Below are 24,914 nucleotides of genomic sequence, written 5' to 3'. Positions count from 1 at the left end.
CTCTCTAATGCCATTGTATTGCAACAGCTGTGAAAAAATTGCTGGATTCCTCGTACCTGTCCCTTCCTGCTGACTGTTTCTCACGCCAATCTCTCTGTGAGGATGGAAAGATTTGAGACGTCTCCATTTACAGCGTGTCTGCGACAAATTTTGACTCCACTTTTTAAGGACAATATTGATTTGTTGTTGAACATTTCCATCAGGTCTCATGTGGGGTGTTTATTTAGCAAGGAAAAATATCAAAAGAAAGAAATCATCTCTTATTTTAGACCGATAAACCCACATTTATGTCAGATTATTGGATGAGAAAACAAAAAAAGCATCACGCTGTCAAAACAGCATAAAGAGACCAGGCGTCCTGCTTTGCTCTCCTCCTCCTCCTCCTCCTCCTCTATCCCCACAGGCCTCCCCACCCTTCTCACTTTTGTTATCTTGACCCTCCCCCTCCTCCCTCTGTCTCTTTAACAACATCATCATCCTCCCCTTCCCCCTTATCGCTCTCCTTGCACTCTCTCAAACCAGTCACTCCATCATTGTTCAGCGCAGGCGTTACATGCCGGGTGGTTTCTGTGACGTCTTTCTGAAAAAGTGCCTCCTGCTATTCATCCCTTTGTTTAAAAATCAACCCTGACATCATCAGTTTTTACAAAAACTCTTCATCATCATCTCTAAAAATCTCCTCTCCCCCTTTTCTTCCTCATCCTCTCAAAGAAACCTCACTGTCTTCATCATCAGCAGGTGATGCAATGATACAATGTGCTCCATCGTACCCCCCACCGCATCCGCCTCCTCCTCTTCTTCCTTCGCCCTCTCCGCCTCCCTCCTGCTCCATCCCACCCTTGCTGCGTTGCCACAGCAACGTGCCGGCCTGCCGCGCTATCTGCTCTGCCCTCTCCTCCAGATGGGCTCCCTTTTGTTGTGTGTCTGTGTGTGTTTGTGTCTCAGACAGAAACACATTTCTCTCCCCTCCTCTTCCTTTTCTTCTTCTTCTGCTCCCAAGATGCTCTGTCGGTCAGTGAATGCACCACAAAATACTGCATGTTTACTATGTGTGGGGTATAATTCAGGGTGCAATTGTCAGGAGGACATATAAAATGTTTCGCTTAAACTGTAGTAGCTGTAACACTGTAAAAAATTCTGCTGTCAATTTTACAACAAGTTATTGTAGAATAATTTACAGTATCACTGATTTTTTGTTCCCACAATTCTTTACTGTTGCATAAATAAACTGAAAAGAACTCCCCCTATATTACAGACATTACGGTAAAATTGTGTTAAGATTCAAGAAATCAACATGAGACAACTCAATGTAGCACAACAAGCCGAATATAAACCAAATCTAAATCAAATTCATGAAAATAACTTTTTTTTTTAAGAGAATATGATTTAGCTTACATTGCACAGGTTTAGGAAGATATTACGAAAGAAAATTTGAGATGTAGGTTTCACAAATAAGGAACTTTTTTCTTCTTTTGGAGTATTAGTGTCCCTTTATTTCTTTTTCATTACAAAAATATAAAAGGACTCAAGTCTCAGAAAATATTGTGCAAAACCACGGAACAGTATATGATTAAAGATGCTCTGAGGATCTGTTTTGATGCACGCCCTCGCCACCTTGTGGCCTGGAGTCTCCGCACACTGTTGTAAATAACTTACAGTGAGACGAGTGTTTGTTTTGGAATTAAATGGAGATCGGATCAAAACAAATTTTCTTTGTTCAAGACAACTTTTTTCTGGATATGACGTGTGGAGGAAAGGTATTTATCAGTACAGTTACGTAGCACTACGGTTTGAAACGTGACATCAAGCAAACGTTGTAACTGCCGGCTAAATGTTAGCCAGGTGCTAACAAGTAACAAAAATATCTGCCAATGGAACAAGATTTTTTTTTTTTCTCTTATCCAATTGGCAGATTTTTTAAAACTTATTACAAGCAATTCATACCTCATTTTAGTCTTTAAATAACTTGAAACAAGACATTTTTCTGGACTGGTCAGTGCGGTGGGTATTAAGTCTAAGGGCGCGGTCATACTGGCTATCCAAACTGTGCCGTGCTTAAGCGCAATTGTCCCTCCCCAGCTAGAGAGTACAGCCAGCGGTCACACTACTCCTATATGAACCAGACTTTAGCGGGTATCACAGACGCACATGGCCCACCTCCGTTATCGTGAAGCATCTGTTTACATGAAGTGTGATCTCATCAATCAGCACAATGAGACACAGAGAGCACTGCTACAACTTTAGAGGCTTTTGGTCTTAGAGTAAGTTGTTGTTGCCTGACACAGCCCTCTAACACCCCCGTTTTGTTTAAAATGATTGTCGAGAGATGTGCTAACGGCGATCATACGTCATGGATCGCACACGCTGTCCGCGTGCTTGTGCTTGTGCACCAAGTAAACCGTGCTGAAGCCCACCTCTCAGAAGCGTGCCAAAGCACGGAAGGGAATCGTGCTTGAGCACGGCACAGTTGCGGTCACACTGGCCATTCAAAACATACTTCAGGGCTGAAGCTTGCTTAGGCACGGCACGGTTGGCCAGTGTGACCGAGTCCAAGAAAGACATTATTCGTCAAGACAAAATCACTTGATTTTAGCTTTTTGCAGTGGGGTGATTCCCACATCCCCCTTTGTGTACACCACTGCCACGGAGGTAACATTTAATCAAAGTTTAATAATATCATTGCAAAATACTACATAATATATTCTTATGAAGTATCATTGGTATGATAACAAGGGGGTCCTTGGTCTAAAAAAGTTTGAGAACCCCTGGTGTAGATGATGCAGCTCCTGAACTCAGCTTATCTCTCCAATCACTGATGAAACGCAGCCCACCACAGTGAAGTCACCCCCCTCTGACGTCAGTGTCGCTGTAGTTGTGGCTATAGCAACATTAGATAGATCATTATAGCCACCGATTTCAAATAGAACAACAATTCAAAACATGGCTAATAATCAAGAGAAGTACCAAAGGATTGGATATCTGATTTTTTTTTTTAAATCAATATCATGGGAAATTTCTCATACCTGTTGGTTTCAAGTGAGGTCTCGGTTTGTTTTTGTTTTAAGGGCTGTGGGAGAATTGGGACACCCCTTCACTACACATGGGGTACAATGGGATTGGCCCTAAAATATTACCGTATTTTCCGCACCACAAGGCGCACCTAAAAGCCTTCAGCTTTCTCAAAAGCCGACAGTGCGCCTTATAATCCAATGCGCCTTATATATGGATCGATATTGACTAATCATGGCTACCATAGTTAGGGGGCTTCGCCGGAGTAACAGCGGTAAGCAGTAAGAACCTGTAAAGAGGAATTCTGCTAAGTGCCAACATTAGCTCACAGGCTGGCCCGGGCTTCTTCTCTTGTTTATTGTTAGAGCAATATAGCGCCCCCCAAAGGTCTGGCATTTGAACTGATCTCTGGAAACGGCTTTTGTGGATGGCAGAAACGGCTTCGTCTTTACAGCGCACTTTTTTTGAAAACGGCACAGAAAACAGTTGGATAGGAAAATGTGCTGCTCCGTGTGGATGTAGCCTGAGTTTGACTGACTTATCTGACTGTTTTGTTGACATTACCTTCAGCACAGCTCCATCTAGTGGATGCATAACGCAACCCCAGCCACTACTTTAGCTTATTCTATGCGCCTTATAATGCGGTGCGCCCTATGTATGAAAACAGTTTTCAAATAGGCCATTCATTGACGGTGCGCCCTATACTCCGAAGCGCCTTGTAGTGCGGAAAATACGGTACCGTAAATTCTAGAATATAGGTCACATCAGTGTCTAAGATTCTGTTGAAACTCTTTCTGCATGGTGACTTCCATTACCCTCTGTGCAGCTTCTTCTTGTTAATTTTGGCACAACAAGTCGATAAATGTAAGACCTTAAATGAAGTGATTAGCTTCTGTTGCTGTCACTCTGTCCTGCCAGCAGGAGGCTTGTATTCATTAAGTTTTTTTTTGTGTGTGTAATCAACACAATATTAACTCCCAGCAATCTTGGATTGTGATTAATGGCTTAATTTCCAAATTGTCGAACACAGCTTGTTCCAGTCTCACGTCTTTGATGAGCTGATCACAGTCAGATTGAATATTTCATCATCCTCTGGTTATTTTTCACAGTGATCTGAGATTTAATTCACTGCATGATGAATTGTTTTACCAGGAGCGTTATCAGAGGGCTACACTCTCATGATACCTGATGTAAAAACTGCTTTTTTGGAACAGATTTTTCTTTTTTTATCATTTGATTAGATGTAAAACACTGATCATTTCCAGATTATGTGCATCAGTGCACTTATTTTTGTTTACATCAGCAGCAGTGCATGTGCTCCTTTTTAACAGCCTGAAAATCTGCAGATATTTAGTCCACATTATCACATACAGTAACACAGCTCCAGTCTGTTCTCCCTCTGTGGACTCACTCTGCATTAGCATTGTTACATAACTCGCAGACTGCTCCAGAATAAGTGGGACTCCAGAGAAAACTGTGCCAACAACGTCTGCAGAAAACACAAGAGAGCTTCTGACCTACTGTATCGTATTTTTAATCCCTTAATGTGGAAAATATCTCCTCGCTTTAGTGACAGGTTGTTGTTTGACACATTTAAGGATCATTTCAGTTTGATAAATCCTCCACCTGTCTCATCTGATTGATGATAAAAGGTGTTCGTCTTAAAGATAAAGATAGCTTTATTGTGCTGCTGTTGGCGTGGCTGGATAATGGGGTAGTGCTCCCCCTTGGGTAGTATAACAAACAGCTGAAGTGTTATATGCTTTTAAAGGGAGGGAACAATTAAAGGGTTATGGGTTTAAGTGGACTAAAAGGTGCTAATGTAAGGTATAATGCTTTAGGAGGTGTCCATTATGAAGAATTAAAGGATGATTCACACAACACCCCAGATAAATCCCAACAACGGACACCTTAAAGAGGATTATCGCCGTCACTTCCCTGAGTTAGGGAAACAAATTTAGTTTGTGTTGTTATGATTTGTCATGATTTATGAAAAGTTTTCAAGAGGACAAATCTCTGAGGTTGTTAAACAAAAGGACTCCACGGTTTGGCTGCTAATGCTGTGCAAATGAGCTTGAAAGTAATCATTTAACTCATGAGCACGCTGTGCTGCAGAGCGAGTAAACCCACCATTTACAGACATGTAGAGGAGTTTAAAAGCCGTAATTTAGCAGAAAATATGCTCTCTTTTGCAAAACAAACCTCAATGAAAAAATTATTTCAAATTTTTTTAAAAAATGAAAAGGTTAAAAACAGCGCTAACATGGTTTGAGTGGAATTTCGACCACCTCCTGAGACTTAGCATTAGCTGTGTATTGGTATTTACAGGGGAAGTCACACTTGAAATTTGTGGTATTTTTGAGTTTTGGGTGACATAAAAAGTATATAAACCAGTACATTAAGTTTGTTAATATTACCCGTTATTATCTGTGACTCTGAGCTCTGAGCTCCACGATGAGCGCACACAGCACAGCTCTGTGCAGCAGAAAGTGGAGACACCGACAGCTCATCCCCACAATCAGACGCAAAACTATGCTGATAAACTTTGTGGCATGTTTTCTTTTCAACATCATAAGCATTGTATGCTATCATAGATATTGTAGATGAATGTCTCTGTTAGTGGTTGCAGTGCATTCTCAATAAATTTTCCCCTCTGTTTTGCCTGTGGCTCTAATGAGAGCCTGGAAAAGCCAAACACATCCTATAAAGTTCTTTAGCAATAGAAAATCTGTTCACTACTCCTGTAAATGCTCACTGTGACCTCCACTATAGCCGCGTTTCCACCAAGCAGACTGGTTTGGTTTGTCTCGGTATGGCGCTCATTTTGTGGCGTTTCCACTGACTTATCCCGGGACGGATCCCCAAATAACCGAGACGAACTGTCCCACTTTTTGGGATCCTTTTGTATAGGTGCCAGACTGAATCGATCCGCTTTCTGAAGGTGGAGCTACAACACTGCAGACCATTGATTAGTCAAAAAAATTGTCACTTACCCCGACAGTGGCTGCATTTCTCCTGGCGGCACACAGACTTCTCTGAAACAAAGCTTGATTGTTCTTTGTATCAAAGAGCTACATTTCAATCACAGAGAGGACGAAATGCTGCATGTCTTCCATCTTTGCTCTTTGTTTACTGTGTCACGTTTTCTTCTTTCTTGGATTTATTAGTGGGGTAAACTGTGCCTCGCTACTAGGGCGTCACTCTATTGTTTAACAGCTGCGGCTTTCAGCATCCAGCTAACACACTACTTACCACGAGAGGGCACAGTTTGCTGTGGAAACTAAAACAGGATCAGACTTTAACTGTATCAAACCGTACTTAACCAAACCGGACTGCTTGGTGGAAAAGCGGCTTATCAGTCTTCTTGGCTCACCCTAACATGTTAGCTCAGATATTATATGTATTTGAGCTAAAATAGTTTGATAATCCTCCCTTTAGCATGTAGCACTTGAGTTAAAACTGGATGCTAGCAAGGTTAAAAGGTAAGGTCTGCAGGAATTGTTCTTATTTGTTAGTAAACAACTTCCAAACTGGGCTCCTCCTGCTTGGCTCAGTGCCAGCAGCAGCGCACACCCACTGCTTCCAACTGTGAGTATGTAAACACACTCACTAGCCCAGCAGTCACCTGCAGCATCACCTGTCTACATGGAAGAGACTCAAGAGCCGTGCACCCGACTTGGCATGTTAGCGCAAGCTAATCACGGGTATTTGACCTATACCTGGTTAGCAGAAAGCTAACTCACACTGCTCTTCAAGTTCTTGAAAGCAAGTGAAAGTCAAGCCAAGCTTCACTCTCATTTGGGAAAAAGCTTTATCTGTTTGGCGTTTTGTTTCACTCTGGTTGTTTTTCTTTCTCTGTGCTACATCCACTATCATCCTGCTAATCAACAAAAAAAGTCACTTGCACACTAGGGATGCATCAATCGGATCCTGGCATTGGGTATCAGTGCAGATCCAGCCCCTCAAAGCTGGATCGGGTATCGGTGGGTAAGGATCGGTCTAAACTTGACACTAGAGCTAAAATGATTTAGTCTACAAGGTATAAAATCTAACAATCAAATAGTAATTTCTGTGAATTTTGAAGCATTTTTAAAAAAAATCTAACTGCTGTTAAACATTTAAACACTTAAAGTTTAAATAAATACTGCCTTCCATATGTACTCATTTTTGTCTTTTACCCAAAACATTACCAGTCTTATCCCACAGTAGAGCATGCAGGTTATTATGTAACACTAGTATCGGATCAGTATCGGTATCAGTCGATACCCAAAGCCCAGGTAATGGTAATGGTATCCCTATTGCGCACTGAGCGCACTGTGATTGGCTGAGGTAACAACGCTTACTCTCTGCCCACAAACATCCTGAAACAACCAAAACATCAAAATGCAGGCAGAGGAGAGGGTTTAAGGCAGACACAGACACTGACACACAGTATAGAGGCCCAGAAGAGACTATTGAGCAGGATAATTTCTGTCAAAGTTAATATTTTATTGTTTAGGAAAATCCTGCAGACTCTACCTTTAAACTCAAAAGTCAGTTACTGTCTTTGAGCATGTCACTGGTCAGTCCCTGTTTTCCCTGCAGACAGTAAAAGCAACACGCCAAATGTTTGTTGGTGAGTAATCAAACATTTAACCAGGTTACAGACCCTGCAGTTTGGATTCAGACTGTATCCTGTCCACCTCGTTATCTCGTCTCTGCAGCGTCTGTCCATCTGAATGTTCCCCTCTTCAATAACCAAGATCACACGCAGGTCTGACTGATATGAGGTTTAAAAAGAAGCTGCAGCTGATCATTCCTCTGCCAATGTTCAGGATTAGATGTGTGGTTTTGTTTTTTTTTGTTTTTTTGTATGTCTGTGTGTGTTTTCCTTGTGTCTTCACCAGAAACCAACCACTTTGCTCGTGTGCTGTCTGATGTTGTTCTGTAGAGTCTCTCTGAAGAGAACTGTGGGACTGTGGTTGTTGTTTATTTTTCGATGGCTGCTTTTTGGATTCTGTTTTTAACCACCCTTTCAGAAGAATACCACTGTACCCAACAGAGCTGATACTAAAACTATTTGGACACACGAGTTGTCACCATTAAAGTTTTTCAGCTCTTGGTAAACAAACATTTCTTAAATCATCATTTTTTAATATGTGTGGGTTGCGAAATGCTTTAAAAATTCAACGGCTTTGTCTAGTCCATAAAATGAGACTTCAGTTTCTATCCAGACACCCCTTGGCAGTCCAGTCAGGCTTTATACTAAATTGCTTTTTGACTCCAGCGTTTAAAGGTGCTGTATTTTTCTTGCGTCGGGAACAAAAGCAGAGATGAAACAGGAGGCGTTGTCCAGATCAATCCTGTGTCCCTGCCTCTCGTCTTTCTGCTTCTCTGCGTGTGTTTGGCAGGAAGACAGAATCTGCTGAGCTTCAGCAAAAATCTGGACGCTCAGGTCGACTGCACCAAACACACACAGCAGGAACAGTCAGACGTGGACAAAGGGCAGAGACCTGGCAGTGTTGAATACTCCTGAAGTGAAAAAAAGAAGAATTCTGACTTTGAATGTTTTTTTGGAGGATATTTCTTAACAAACCCCAGAACAAAACCCTACAAGATATAGATAACTGTTTCTCCACCTGGTGTAAAGTCCTGAAATAACAAAGTAGATCAACCTGCTTGACAGTTTACAGCTCTACAGTTTTAGCTAGCAGTGTCAATTAATCACTGCAACAGTGTAGTTCAACTAGGGATGCACGATATATTGGTATCAATATCGTTAATGGCCGATGTTGGTCATTTTTGTAACATATCGGTATCGGCCGATGTGTAAAAATGGGCCGATATTTACCATAGACTGTATAAAACATGGACGTAGTCTCCCCGACGTCACCCGCCTGTTTCTGAAACGGAAAATGAAGCACATCAGCTATAGCGGCCATATTAGTAGTGGCAAGGGCTCCACCTACAGCTATAGGGCGCCTGTCGGTCACGTGACCCTGAGCTGTGCCTCTGATTGGGGGAGGTTGGGATCTTAATATCCTCTGAACGGCCGAGTTTGAAAACAGTGTGTGCGGTTAGTAAAATTAGCGACTCAGACAGGAGACATTTTTTGAACCAGGCTGTAAATAGGTTAATTTCTGTTTTGAAAACTGCTTTTTCTTGCTTGGTGTGTATGTGACTTCCTGTACTTCCGGAGCCAGCCTCAAGCGGACTCGAGAAACAGCAGATTTTAGCACTTCCGCACCGTCTCATATTCTCAGACCGGAGGCTGCCGCTTAACATTTACTCATTGGCTGCCAGCCATTTCCAGAACATCTTGAACTATTTTTCAAAACACAAATGATGCTGTTTTTCTCTGACTATTTAAACACCAAAACTACCTAAGAAGAGTGGACTCTCTTCTCTTACGTCTCTCTTCCTGGTCCAAAAAACAGACAAAACCTTTTTTTTTTTGATCACATTTATCTCAGATGTTCCATCCTTTAATCCTCTCCATGGTTGTCTTCTCTCACAAACGCGCCATTTTTTCTATCTGAACTACCTCTAAACATCATCTATGTTGAGATTTTTTACCAATATTGATATCGGTAAATATTTGTTTTCGGTATTGGCCAAAATTTTCATATTGGTGCATCCCTAAGTTCAACCTTTAAAAACTTCAGTATTTAGTGCTGAAAATTCACCAAGAGCTGGGTCTGAGACCTTCTGACTCATTCTACCCCTGAGGACAAAGAGGAGAAGGCTCAGATTAAGGGCCTAAGTGTTCCCTGAACAGATGAGTCTTCAGACATCTCTTAAAGTAGAAAGGGACTCTGTGGATTGTATAGAGTTAGATAATTCATTTCACCATTTGGGCACAACAGAGGAGAAGAGTCTGGCTAGAGATTTGGAGCCACACTGGCGTCTTTCACAAGTAGAGCGTAGTGGGCGAGAAGGAGAGTAAACCTGGATGAAGGACCCCAGGTAGACAGGAGTCGTTCCTGTCAATGTTTTGTGAGCCAGAAGAAGAGCTTTGTGTATGATAAACATGAGCAAACATTAAATTTACTTGAAAAGTATGGTTTAAGTTCCTTTAGCGCAGCTTTGTCAAGATTCGGATTTGAACACAAAGATTATAAAGAGCATATCCAGTCTTTAAACATGTCAATAGTCAGTCCAATAGAGTTGGGTTATTCATTCCACCATTTGGGCACAACAGAGGAGAAGAGTCTGGCTAGTGATTTCGAGCCGCGCTGGACTGGGAGCACCGGGCGTCTAAGGAAGAGCTTTTAATTTGATTGGAGCTGCCACTGAAGGCCAGTGGAGAGAGATGACATGTGCTGTTTTGGGCTGGTTAAAGACCAGACGTGCTGCTGCATTCTGGGTAATCTGCAGAGGTTTAAATGTACACACAGGGAGGCCATCCAGATTTCTTTCTCTCTTCTCTCTTTCCTGCAACCAGCCAGTAAAGGCAGCTTTAAATAGTTTGGCTTCACTCAGAGTAGCTGTTGTTCTGTCCATGGTTTTATGCAGCTGTTGTTGCATAACTGGGTCTTTTTAAATGTAGGTTGTCAGTAGGGGGAGCTCTCAATGCTTTGGCTTCACTTTGAGGAGCTGTTGTGCCATGTTTATAGATTTTCACACACTTAAATGTGAAGGAGCCTTGTCTCTCTACTCCTCTCCTCTCAGAGCTCCTGTGCAGAGCTGCCGATATTTTAATATCCTGCGGTGGCTCCGCTTTAATTGGTGTGACCTTCATGCTCAGTGTGAATCTGAAACAGGAAAGAAAATGTTAAGTTAGCGTTGATATTCAGCCACTTTAAATGTGCTTTAGTGCGTCTTTGTGACCTGCAGATTTCTAAAACAGACCTGCAGTGAGTTACAGTCGGGAATCATGACTCTAATTACTCAACTCATTTGACTGAAATTGACACAAAACATGCTGATCCCTGAGACCTCTGAGCTCTTTTTCTTTTCATTCTGCCATTCTGATATCCTCACCTGGCGTGATTTACCTGGTAAAACAAGTCTGAGTGTTTGTAACAGAGCTTCACTCTGAGGAAGAAATCAACTGAAGCGTTTGATGCTACTCTGTGCTTCAAAAGAGGTTGATGTGGACTTCAAAAGATTAAATTCTGCTTTGAGAGTGAACCAGTTTCCCTCCAGTCAGATCATTTGGCAGGAATCTACGTACGCCAGGGCACAGTTTTTATAACGAAAGATTTTCTCGGTGAGTTGAGAACATGAGGGTTGAAGTCAAACCAGGACAAGGGGCCTCACGGTGCAGAGAGCAGACTGACAGATACTACGTTGGATGAAACTGCTCTTGAATGAAAGATATTAGGATTTATTTTAACTGCTGCTTATCAGGGATTAGTTTTGATTAGGGCTGTCATTTTAACACGTTAATTAGATTAATTAATTACACCGCAAATTAACATGTTATAAAAATTAACGCAGATAAATCTGGATTCCAAACCCGCGGGGCGTTCAAAGACACACTTATTTTCAAATGTCTGGTATTTGCAAACCGTTTGTCCTACTTGGAAAAAAGTGGTGTTCTCGTCAGATCTTCAAATTTCCAACGGTCCCTGAATGTATCACACCTGACGTCAGCAACATGCTTTAAACCGGGGGAAGCAAGGGTGATACAGTCCACGTCTTGTTTATTCACACGTCCTTTTTGAAAAGCTGCCGAAAATCAACTGTTTGCTCTAGCTCAATTCTGTAAAAAACAGATAATTTTACACTCTTTACTGCTTTAAATAAGCTCTGAATGATCGATATTTGTCCTATATTTAAATCTAAAGAATCCTTTGAAAAGTTCCTTCCATCTTCCTGGTGTCATGTTTCAGCTTGGGGCTGCTCTGCACCAATCAGCAACAGTTTGTGTGTTCAGAGCATGTTAAACTGAGAATACTTCACTTTTCTTTGATCCAAGACTTGAATAAAGTGTTTTGTACAGAGTTCCTCACAGTTTCTAGCCTTTAGCCCTGGTTCTCCTGACCTCAGAGAAGTATAGAAGTTCATATTGCAGTGACAGTTGAGTCCACAGTGAGTAAAATGTGACAGAAGCAAAAACCGTCCTAAAAATCAAATCAGCTTATCTTAGGTGCAGGACTGTGTAGATTTTGTTAAGGGTTAAGGTAGGTTCATGTGTTCCTTATGCCTCAGGGTACCACCTTATTTTTTAATGTCTTTTAATGTAATTTAAATGTCCTGGAATTCAAATTCTTTGTTTTGTGACCTTAAGCAGATATGAGATTGAAATGAGATTAATTAGATTAATTAATTACAAATCCTGTAATTAATTAGATTAATTTTTTTAATCGCCTCACAGCACTAGTTTTGATTTGATTTGCTCGGGTAACCTTTAAAGAGGGTATTTTTGAGCATGGATGTAAAGTAACAAAGCTGGATGTTCAGACTAAACTTGTGCAGATCCGTATGTTGTAGAAATCCCTCAGTCTGTCTTTGAACTGCTTACCGCAGTCCATTCTAAAAATAGCATGATATCTTTAAAAGATCTTCATGAGACGTGCTGGATTGATGAGGTTGGGGTTGCTCGTAACAAGTTAGAGAAGTGGGCTTTAAACACGAAGGTCTGCCTGAACAGGCCTCCTGAGGGCTGGCCAATCAGAGGGAAGGGGGTTTGGGGCCGTAAAGATATTACTTTAACATTAGTAACTGTTGTAATAAAACATTTTCTCATGTGAACTCTAGGGCTGGGAAAATATGCTTTTACGATTTTTGGGGTGCCAATTCGAACTAAATTACGACTTTTCAATATTTCCAAATTTTGCAATTTTCAGTTCACTTTTTCAACACCACACCATGTGAAAAAGTTGAAAGGTGATGACTAGAGATGGGCCGAAAAATTGGTAAAGGAACAATTGGGATTTTTTGTTAGACCATATAAAAATCATGATTGTTTTTCCCGAAACTGAGTTTTTTTTTCCTTTTTTTTTTTTTTTTATTCAAACTGGATTGCAAAAAAAAAATGTTACCACTTTTCTCCAGCAGAGGGCAAAATGTTTCTCATGATGAGCATTTTATGGGAAACTATGGCTCCTGATATAGCCTGTAGACATTATCATCATCATTTAACTTTTTCCATGGTCTGGTGTTAAAAAAGCAAACTAAAAATAACAAAAAAAAATCGTAAATATCAAAAAATCGCAATTTTAATCGAATCAAATCGGCACCCCAAAAATCATAATAGAATCTAATCGAGAAAATAGCGTATCGTCCCAGCCCTAATGATGATGACAATGTCTGTAGACTACTTCAGGAGCCATATTTTCCCCAAAAATGCTCATCACATGAGTCAGTTTTCAGGATTTATTCAGGGGATCTGACGAATTTTTTCCATCCCAGCTTTAAAGAAAAGACTAAGATTTCTGAACAAACTATCATTATTCAAATTTGTCAAACCAAAAAATCCTGATACTTTGATACATCGATTTTTTTCCCCACCCCTACTTAACACTGAATGTAGTTTCTTCCTGTCATGTCTCTTCCTGCATCAAGGTTTCTGATTGGTCAGGGTTTCTCCTCTCAAAGACTGTCTGGTTTATAGCAGATCAGTTAGCCTCCATGCTAGCATACAGCATTGTTTTTTAACCTTTTTTGAGCCACGGCACATTTTTAACATTGAAAAAGTCCTACGGCACACCACCAACCCAAAATTTAATAAACAAATTCAGCAACATGGTATCTTGCTTTTATGGTGTGGCCACACCAAAAGCGAATTTGCGGCGCGATTACATACAAAGTCAATGCAAAGACGCGTTTTGCCGCCGATTTGCCTCGGGCGGCGCGTTTTGCGCATTTGGCGCGGCGTGTTTGGAGCGTTCACGCGTTTGGGCGGTAGACTCGAATTCGCTCGAGTTCAAAATATTCCCCCACGACGTCATTGTTTTGACGACGTTGGGGGGCAACTGCCGCCTGCTCCGGCTCCAACTCCGCCGGAGGATGGGGGAGAAACAATCTGTGCGGTGTCATCATCCAGAGTTATACGATACGACGTGTGTACTCTACAGAGACCAGAAAAACAGGAGCAGGCTTGGTTGAAAGTCTCTGAGGAGACAGGTTTTGAATGTAAGTTCTGAAAACATTCGTTCCCAGCTGGATTTGCCTGCACGGGCTATCACTGAGTCCGACTGTGTTTTCCTCAGCGGAGTTTTGAGCCTGATAGAGAGGAGAAAAGTGCGGGGCAGGGGCAGAGCGAGGGAAAAGATGGAAGTTCTCTGTGCTCCTCCCTTTCCTCCACCCCTTCATTATCCCCAGGGAGACCTCCGGGAACATGGGTCGGGGATTCGGGTGGTCGGGGGTACGGGGGGTCGGAGGTTCGGGGGATCGAGGATGAGATCGCAGGGAACAGCCAAGCAGGGCTGGTGGATTACCAGGGAGAGGCAGCAGGCATTGATTGTGATCTCCAAAGCTTTCACACACTCTCCTGTCATGCTTTGGAAACCACAGCTCATTGTTTTTCAGATGCTCTTTTGGACTTTCGGTCTTTAGATGAACGAGCTCTCTACTCCGCATGCGCAGTACCGCGCCAACGCACGTTCGCCCCTCAGCTTGTCAAAAAAGTCCAGTGGCGAGACTCAGGCGTTCACGCGGCGCGTGACAGGCCATTCGCGCGAGTAAATTCGCGTGTTCGCGTTTGGTGTGGCCGCGGCATAAGGGCTCGCTTATTCATCTTTTCGGTTTGTCCCACAAAAGTTGGCTGTTCCAACCATAGACTGTAAAAAAAATGGACGTCATCCTGAAGAGATTAGACTCTAGAAAGAAAAAAAATAATTTATTGTTTTTGTCACCCGGTTCCACTGGGATTCTCCCAGAATCCCTCGAAGTCTTAACTGCGCAGACTCTGGCTGCCAATGGCTGCGCCTTTGACGGGGGAATTTTGGCTCCAAAACTGTAAAATGATAAATAGTGGAGCCACACTGTCCACTCTATTTACTGTCTATGGTTTCAATGTGTTTTCACGCCTGCTTGTTTGAAGCATTAGGTGGTTCATTTTGAAATGGTGTATATTACTTGGGACCATGGCACTGTTGGATAGCTTTTGGCCACACACCAAGCACACCAGAGTAAGTGTCATCACATCCTGAATCGCTTTTACTGTACAGTCTTGAGTTCACCATCTCTGCTTTCTTTCGACTACCTCCCATACTAGATTCTTCATAAGGGTCTGAATTTTTTTTCCTGGGCCCTGTTTGGAGTTTAGATTATTCCTTTTTAATAAAACTTCTCCATCACTGTCACGGCTGCCTGTCTCATCACTACAGCTGCCTCATTTCTCCTGTCTCAGAGTATTAAGGCAATTAGCTCCCTGCTGCCACCTACTGACATGGAAGAAAGTACATAACTTTTAAAGCACAGCCACTCAACAGTGGTATGTTATTAGTTTTTTAGATCAATTAGGTGAAATTAGTTCATTTCCCACGGCTTACCTTACAGTATCTCATGGCACGGCAGTTGAAAAACACTGGTGTACAGTTAATAGTGGAATCTTTTGTTAATGTTGTGATTAAAAGACAATAAGCTGCAGAAATGACAAAGTGTGCACATAAATCAAAATAAGAATTTAAAAAGAAAGATCCGACCACAATGTAAACAGCAGAAAGAAAAGGGATGTTGGATCTGACGCTACAGAAAGATTCACAAAGTGAGCAGCTTTGTCCTTTAAAATCATGAACTCAAAAGTTGATCTTTGACTTTCTCTGAGGATTTTCTGACCTGAAGTAAAGTATGGCTGAAAATTTCAGCTTTGAGAGACGAGTGAAGCAGCGCTGCTTTCATAAGACTGTTGATTCACCCTCGTTTTGAAGTTCAGTCAGCCCAGAAAGGTGCTCTTTGTAAAGAACAAGCCGCCAGCGAAACAATGTCATCACTCCAGGCTACACTTTCTGTCAGAAAGGAGAAAGGAAAAAAGCGCTGAATGGAGGTCATCTTTTTATTCCTTGAACTCACTTTTTGCCCCGTTTCACTGGAGGACACGTAAACTCATGGTGCTGTGGATGTGAAGTGACAGGAGCAGAGCGAAGGAGGGAGAACTCATCAGCCTGATGTGCTGCACAAAGAGTGAAAAACCCACGACGGAGACAGAAGACGGAGGTGTCAGATGTTGTAACATCAGCTGCTCACAGACTAACCCCTGGTGGACTCGCTTGTTTCAACAAAAACGTCAGAAGTTAAAGATTTCTTATGAAACTGTGATTCAGTTTGCAGAACTTTACCCCTTATTTTGACAGCGCGGTTTAAAAGAGACAGGAAATGTCAGGAGAAAGTGAGGGACATGCAGGAAATACTTCTGGGATCAGAATCCATCATATCAGTCCATTAAGGTCCACAGCCTCCAGAAATGGGACGCCCGTCCTACCATCCGAGCCAAAAAGACGCCCCAAGAGCTGAGTCATTTTAACGAATTAAGAGCAGAGGAAAAAGCACAGACACATCAGATTTTCTGTTTTGTTTTTCTTACAGTGATAACAATCAGATGGAAACAGAAAAAACAGCTAATGAGACATTTTGAGACAGAGTCATTTTGTCCAGTATCAGCTGGTTTTACCCACAGACTCATTGAGAAACAGAGTTTGAAGCAAATCATCTGTGGGGGCCATATTGGAAATGGGGCGGGCTTTACTTCTCCATATTAACAGCCATAGGTCACCCGCCTGTCAATCAGCCGAGCTGTGCTTCTGATTGGGTAAACTCAACCTCTTGTATCTCATTAACTGATTCACTCCCTGTACTGTTTGTGCTGTTAAAGAAATTAGCAATTCAGAAAGTTTTAGACCAGAGGTTGCTGCCCGTCTTTACCGCCTTTTCTCACTAGGAGGATGTGTTTTAAGTGGAACAGGTCTTATTGAAATCTGATTGGCCAGCCCAGGTAATCAATTTATGACTGGCTACTTGCCATGAAAATATAAGACCTATGTTAAAACCCTTTTGGACTGAGCTGTAAAGAGCTGCTGGGTGTTTTCTTTGTGTTTCTGTGAGAACTAACCGTTTGACGCTGCTTGCAGTGACACCTTTGGTCGGAGTTGGTAGTGTTTTAGGGGGGAGGAAGACTATGGTTGTTTTCCAAACTGCATACTGCCTACTGCTTTTGCATGTAGTATGCACAGTCCTGTTAGGTCTGTTTTGTAGTTTACTACTCTGGTTTTTAAGTTTTGTATGGTTAAAAAAGGGTAATTATTTACACAATTTTATTTATTTATTTTTTTAATTTTTTACATAGGAAGAACACCAGAAAATGTTGGTAACGCAGTTGACAAACAATTAATGCGCACCATGTACAGACAATCATTCTGATTAAATATTGACGAGGAAGAGCTGAAACATGCCACACTGTCTTCAAGGTTCCCACCAAAAATGTATATAAGTCATGTGACTTTGGAGCAAACCACTGCTGATTTATAGGGTTTTTTCAACGGGTAACATGGTTGATGCTGATTTCTCGGACACTCAAAATGAATTATTTTATCTACATAAATTATTAAAATAATTTTTATAACACCTTTGTCATATTTAATGATTATTTTAGACAAATAATACTGAAAATAATAAACACAAACATGTAATCTAGAGTTAATTTTGAAGAGCAAACTTGGCATTTGAGAAATTGGACAGCACAAAAACTGCAAATTCCAACACATGATTTGCATTTTTAGCTAAATAGATGATGGAACCTGTTCACTTTCTGTATTAATGAAAGTGAAATATCAATGGCGGTATCAAAGTATCAATTCATATAAAATCAAATCATACCATGTTTGGGTACCTAAACGCATCCTTGTGACTGTGAGGGAGTGGAGGTGAAGGCAATTTTCCATACTGGACATGAACACAGCATCGCAAGTTTATATTATATTATTGAAAAATCAATATGTTCCCTTACTGTAAAGGCATCACACCCTTTACAGTAGTTTTTCTTTTTGACCCTTTAAATTGTAGATGGATGCTTCAAATTGTGACTGCAGACAAACATCTCTTTGTCTTTTTGTGGTTTTAAAGATCAGAACAGTAATGTGTAGCCACTCTTTGTTGCTTTTCCTGTAAAATAACCAGGATGTAACATCTATATAACGGTCATCAAAAAAGTCGACACTCACTCTGACTCTCACCTCTACATCTGACCAGGTCAATCTGCTTCTTAACATCTGGCTCCTTTCCTCCCATTTGATAAACTAAATAATAAATGATCATCCAGTGGCTCACTTATTTCTCTACATCCTGGTGTTACACTTTAAAAACAGACCCCAGCCCCCCCTCATCCTGCTTTCATCCTCTGCAGTTTATCTTGAACCAGATTCCAGCGTCTGATGCGTTTCTTCTTTATGTTCCAGTTAAATGTGTTTACAGCCTAATTGCTTTTATTCCTTATTTGTTAATGTGGGCAATTAAATCCTTTGATGGCTTTTGGCAGCCGTCTTTTATGTGTGTGTGTGTCAAAGGTGTATTTTGGCACATAAATCAGGTGCTGACTCACAGCTCTGCAATGAGCCTTCATGTGCCAGATCTCATTTATATCCATTAGTGCGGTTTGTCGAGCTTCAGCAGCTCTGGATGCGAACGCTGGATCAGACACCTGTGTTACCTTGGTTTGGTGAGGTAAAAGCTCTCTGCGTGTTGAGACAGAAATGTTAAACAACATATTGGGGTGTTTAAGCACAACAGAGAGCTGCGAAAACTTGTAATATCTCCACAAACTGCAAACTCATAAATGATGCAAAGTCAGAAACAACTGCAAAAAGAAAAACACTGCAACACCCAGACTTCATAGCAGAAGTGCTCGAGGTCTTTCTGCGTTTTTCCAAACGGAGATCGTTCCAGTTTTTAAAAATCAGGCAGACCAACCAGTGTGTGTGTGTGTGTGTGTGTGTGTGAAGCGACTCTTCCTCATTCCTTTATCCTTCAGGGAACAGATTAAAACCCAGGCAGACACATGTTTCTGACGATTGGCCGACTTCCCCCGTTCTTTACTTTAACCAGCGACACGTCACATGCGGTTACCTCTGAACGCCCGTGTGAGCGCGCTCCGAGTGTTTAACCCTCAGTGGTGGTGGCAGACTGTCTGTTTGTGTCTCTGTGAGCGCAGAGTCCATGTCACAGTCCAGAGAGGAAGTGACTTGACAGGCCAAGATGGCAACCGTCAGGTTTTTTATGAATGAAACGTTGTAACAAAGCTACAGGTGTGAGTTTATCTGTGGAGGTTAACCAGAGTTCAGAGGTATTCACATTCATTACTCAAGTAGAAGTATAGATACTAGGGTTAGAAAGACTTTTGTAGAAGTTGAAGTATCAACTCAAGCTTTTTACTAAAAGTGAAAAAGTTCTGGTTTCAAAAATACTTGAAGTATAGAGGTAAAAGTAACTCAAAGGGGGGAAAATGTCATTAAGGTCAAAAGCGAAGGCTGTGCCACAGAGGCCTGAGTCTCTGCTAACGACATCTTCAAACTATGCTACAAAAGTGTGGCGTGATTTGTGTCATATGTTGATGTGATAGATAGAGATGAGTACCTTTCACATTTGGAACGATACGGTACTAGGCCTGGCAAATATATATTGATTATATCAATTAAAGCTATGGTCTACAATTTGAAGCTAGGTTATTATTATTAACACCGTTTTGAGGCCGTTATGGTCCGATGGTCCGATCTACGCAATATAAAAACCAAAAAGAACGAAAAAAATCCATTCACTACAGCAGCTGGAAAACGGCTTAATAATTGACCAATCAGAACCGCTGTTTCCCTCATTTCGGATTGGTCCGTGAGTCCATCCAATCCCCTGCCCCCCCTGCTCCGCGCCATACTGCCCATGGTCCCACCTCGTCCTTCCCCACTACCCCTCTCACGTCAGCTAGCTGCTCAGCTACCGAAGTGTCATGGAGCCAGAGAAGACCGAAACCAGGAAGCTGTTCCTGTTACCCTCCACAGGGAAGGGCAGAAAACGAAAAACGGATCGGCTCTGTCAATAGATTTATAAATTAGCCACACATCTTTAGCATTGTAAATATTTAACCATCTGAATGAATGGTCAAACTAGATAACACACGGGAAGAAACATGACCCTGCTATCACTAAATTTGTGCCTTTTTGCATCGTATAACATAAAAGCAATATTTGTTTTCTTTTACATGGTATCATTATGTAGATATGTACATATCATCTCATAGCAAAGCAGCAGAGTTTAACTTACAGCCCTTTAGAGCGTGGAAAGTAGTGTAAGAGCATTTCAACTTATTTCTGCTCTTTGTGACGACTGATGCTGTTGCTTTGAGAAGAACTCTGAGCCGTAGATGGACTGAGCACGGAGGAGAATCAGGGTTTCACAGCTGCCCCCTCAAATGTTTATGTGCACGCTTTATAGACGCCAAACTGACAGCGACAATATTTTGGAGTGACTTTAATGTGATGTGAACACATCGTAATCCCAAGCTCACACACTGACCCACTCTTGTCAAGTCCCATCTTCTCAGATGGTTTCAGAGCGGCCTAAATATTAGAGAAACCCTCTAAATGTGAAGCCACGAAACATGAATATTGCAAAATCTGTTGTTGAAGATTATAAATCCTCTTTATCAATAAACTATCAACGTCACAGTGAAGAAACTCGTTCTAAATGTCTGATCCTCCAGAATAAGAGTGTTAAGATCCTCTTAATTTCTACTGAAGAGACAGGATCATCTCCACATGACTGACAGCTTCTTTACTGCGCCTCAGACGTGAATGGCTCCAGGTCAGATTAAGAGGGAAATCTGCAGCAGAGCTCGGTGCCACAAAGCAGGAGGCGGCTGCTGTTTTTCTAAAGCTATAAAGAGAAAATCACTTCTAATGTGTTTATCGTCTTCAGTGACGCCACAGGGTCCCCAGGAGGAGGACGAGGTGATGGAGAGACGAGGAGAGGGGGGACCAGAGAGGCTTAGGGTCAGAAACTTTAAGAGATCCCGCGGATGTTGACAGACCGCCTGTCTGTCACCTTGAATCCTCTTCAACCTTTCACTGTAACTGAGCACGCTCCACGGCGACCTGCAGCGAGACGACAAAAATATAACCTCCTCTGAGTCAGTCGTTTGTTTCAGGTTGACTTTTACCTTCTGACGCCAAAAATCAAAGATAGGGTGACGCGGTTTCTGGGTCTGGCAGGAAAATCAAGAGCTGAGCTGTTTACTCTTTTACAAATTGATTTTATCCTTTTAAAGACTTGAATTTTTTTTCTGCTTTGCATTATTTAATGACTTTCCATACTTCTCTTTACAAATTACAAAACAGAAAGAAAATGGGCAAACAAAAGAAGTTATAAGTCATCCTTAAATGATTTTTCCCTTGGTCTATAGATACAATTTATCAAAAATATTCAATTGACTTGATTTCTGTTTTGAGTAGTTTTGTCCAACGATCACAATCTTAATCAGATTAATCTCAGGGTTGCTGTGGGTTTTGAATTTGTTGCAATCCACTTTGCACTTGTGTCAATTTTTCTGTGGTAGATTTACTGGAGCCCTGAAGCAAAAAAATAAAACTAATTCCAGCAGAGTGAGCACTATACTTTATGTTGGACGACTATTCTTTGTCAAGTTATTTTTTTTTTTCTATTTGTACTCAAATCTCCTTAACAAAATGCCCAAAATTTGTTGCCTGAGACATTTCAGGGATTTTGAGTCATTCTGCAAGGCAGATAAGTTAATTGAGTTTAAACTTTTAGTCGGATTAGTCAGATTAATCAGATTAATCGTGACAATGAAATTAATCCAATTAATGCTTTCATTTTAACGGGCCTAAAAAATATTTATGTATAGAAAAATGATAAAATTAAATAAAATAAAATTTAAATAAATTAAAAATAAAAATTGGGACTGCCAAAAGTTTTTCCTCATTTTTATCTTAATTTAATTTAATTAATTTAATTCAATTTTATTTAATTTTATTGTACTGTGTTTTATCAACTTAATTTTATTTTGTTTTATTTTATTATTTTTCTATTTATATTTTTTAAGGGCTGTCAACGATGTTAATGGGTTCCCAATTTTTATTTTATTTTATTCTATTTTATTTTGTTTCATTATTTTTTTCTATATGCATATTCTTAGGGCTGTCAACGATGTTAATAAGTCTTGAATTTGTTGCAAACCACTTTGCAATTTGTCTGAGGTAGACTGACTGAAGCCCGGAGGCAGAAAAGAAAACTTCTTCCAGCAAAGTGTGTGGAATACTTAATGTTGGTTGACTATCATTTATCAATTTACTTTTTATTTTTTCTGTTTGTACTCAAATCTACTTAAACAAACCGCCCAAAATTTGTTGCTAGAGACATTTCAGGGATTTTGGGTCATTCTGCACAGCAGATGAGTTAATTGAGTTTAGATTTTAAATCAGATTAATCATGATGATGGGATTAATCTGATTAATATATATATATATATATATATATATATATATATATATATATATATATATATATATATATATATATATATATATAAATAAAAATTGGGAATATTTACAGAAAAACTAAATAATAATAATTATAATGAGAAACAAAGCGATTTTCAGTTCAGTGGGTGTCAATGTTACTCACAATAAAATCAGTGTGGTTTCAAAGAAAGTAACTTTAACTAAATGACAGCATCAAGTATTTCTTTATTATATAAAAACAAAAAAAGAAAGAAAGGAAAAAAATAAAAACTGTGTTTCCTCTGAATACCTTTGACTCTGTCTCAGATCGCCTTCATCTTGTTCCAGTCTCACCACAGCTTCCTCTGCTCCTGTTTGAACGCTCCTTTTACCTTTTTCATTTCCTTCAGACATCACTCGAGTTAGAGCAGATCAAACCTTAAGCTCCTGTTTCTTCTTCTTCTCCTCCTCCGGTCCCTCCGGCGGAGCAGAGACCATGCAGTTCTTACTGTGTTTTCGGTGTTTCATGTATAATGCAGCAGGTCCCTTCATCAAAGAGAGTGTGTGTGTTGGAGCAGAGGACAGGCCAGAGGTCCAGGGTCTGATAGATCTGACAGTCGAGGGGGGAGGGCGCCTTCTGAGCATGCCTCAGCTCAAGCACTTTGCTATTTCACTGGACCTGAGCTCAAATGGGCTGAATTCTTGGACTTCATAACCAGTATCTGTTTGGGTTTAGCAGAGAATATCTGCTTAGACAAGAAAGATACACATAAGTACACACACTTACACACATCTGTGTGTCTTTATGTTTGCCAGCAGAAATACATTGTGTATCTAAAAGTAAGCAGACAGTTTGAGCATAAGCAGAGCAAGTTTAAGTGCAACCAGGGCCTTTTTTAGCCTTAAGGGCAGGGTTTTCAGAGGGAGCATTACACAATCCAAACATGAAATAAACAATCCGTGCTTCACAGTGAAAACTCAAACCATACCCAGTGTGCTTCTTAATGACAGTCAAAATATTTCATTTAATTTAATCTGGATCACAATCCCCTGACAAGTCTAAAAATAAACCATATCTCAAGATATTGCAAGCTAAAAAACAAACAAAAACAAGGATTTACCAGTGAATCTGGAATATGAAAATGAAACACCAGTTTTTAAGATGAGCTGTAAAATGATGACTTCCAGTAAGCAATGTGCAGTTTGTGTGCAGATGTGTAGCCTCTTCTCAAACCGTCTTTTCTACCACCCTATGTATTTGTTTAATTATAAAATATTGAAGGTTTTCAATAAAACATAATGATTTCTCAATATATAAACTTACAATACTGTGTTCCTCTCCCTTACACTGCAAAAAAAAAAAAAAAGTTATTTTGTCTTATATTCAGTGGAAAATGACTTCTTAGACTTGATATGAGCCACATTCACCTGACCAGTCCAGAAAAATGTCTTATTTCAAGTTATTTAAAGACAAAAATGAGGTCTGAATTGCTTGTAACAATTTAAAAAAAATCTTCCAATGGAAAAAGAGAAAAGTTACTTGTATCAAGATTCTGGGTTCAAGCAAATTTTTCATGTTGCGTTGGCAGATTTTTTTTTACTTGTTACAAGCAATTCGTACCGTATTTTTGTCTTTAAATGACCTAAGACAAGAAATTTTCCTGGGCTGATGGCTCATATCAAGTGTAATAAGACAATTTTTACTTAAAATAAGACAAAAACACAGAGAACCAATTTAAAAATAGATATATGAAAATTATAAGAAAAGTTTTGGGTGGGCCTTGAATCTTTGGGCCCACCCGTAACACCACCCCTGCTTTAAGGTGAAAAATAACGTTAGCTGTTCTGATAAAAGCTCCTTAATTGGCCTTTTGTCAAAAACACTGTCTGACAAGTGACAATTTTTACTCAAAAATAAGACAAAAACATTTCACATTGGTACCTATAGAAGTACCTAATTTGGTACCCACCCCTATATTACACATTATGATTTTAAATTTTGCTAAAGAAGGCTGGGTACACATTATAATTTTACATTTTACCAATAAAGGCTAGGTTTAAGCTTTTACTTTGCTTAAATTAAAGTAATGAGGCATTAAATACAGAAAGAAGTTTTTCCACAGGAAAACTGCCAATAACGTTGTTGTGAGACTCTGATGAATGATGGTTTAGTTACAGAAAAATATAACTGACATAATTTGTGGGTGTCGCTGTCTCTACCTTCTCTTTTGTCGTATTAAGAAAGTCTGACGTTAGGATAATGTGCTGCCTCTGTCTCAATATGAAGCCTCTTACTGGATTTAGCTGCCACTGATTTTAGCTTGGTCAGATCTTCTGATAGAGTTTGAATTTTTAATATTTCATTTTGTCATTTATTATGAATTCATATTTTTTTAATATTGTAGTTTGATCTGTTTGATATATTTTCAAAAGTTTTAATAATAATTGCTTCATGTATTCTGTATAAAAAGGTCATATTTTACGGGAACATGGCTGCAGATGTTTTGTGTGTTCTCTCAGAGTTTTGCGGGGTCT

The 24,914-nt window shown here is 40.3% G+C and overlaps 1 protein-coding gene across 2 annotated transcripts in view; it reads left to right on the top strand.

Annotated features, from left to right (window-relative positions):
• The window catches only part of LOC141801989 (cyclic GMP-AMP phosphodiesterase SMPDL3A-like), a 92,825-nt gene that overhangs the window by 58,377 nt on the left and 9,534 nt on the right, over positions 1 to 24,914 (top strand). The gene's annotated exons all lie outside the window — the stretch shown is intronic.

Source organism: Halichoeres trimaculatus, unplaced genomic scaffold, assembly GCF_033239565.1.
Source record: "Halichoeres trimaculatus isolate MK-OKI-2021-1 unplaced genomic scaffold, fHalTri1.1 fHalTri1_scaffold_13, whole genome shotgun sequence".
NCBI classification, from domain to species: Eukaryota; Metazoa; Chordata; class Actinopteri; order Labriformes; family Labridae; genus Halichoeres; species Halichoeres trimaculatus.
This window is presented reverse-complemented; position numbering and strand designations above follow the sequence as displayed.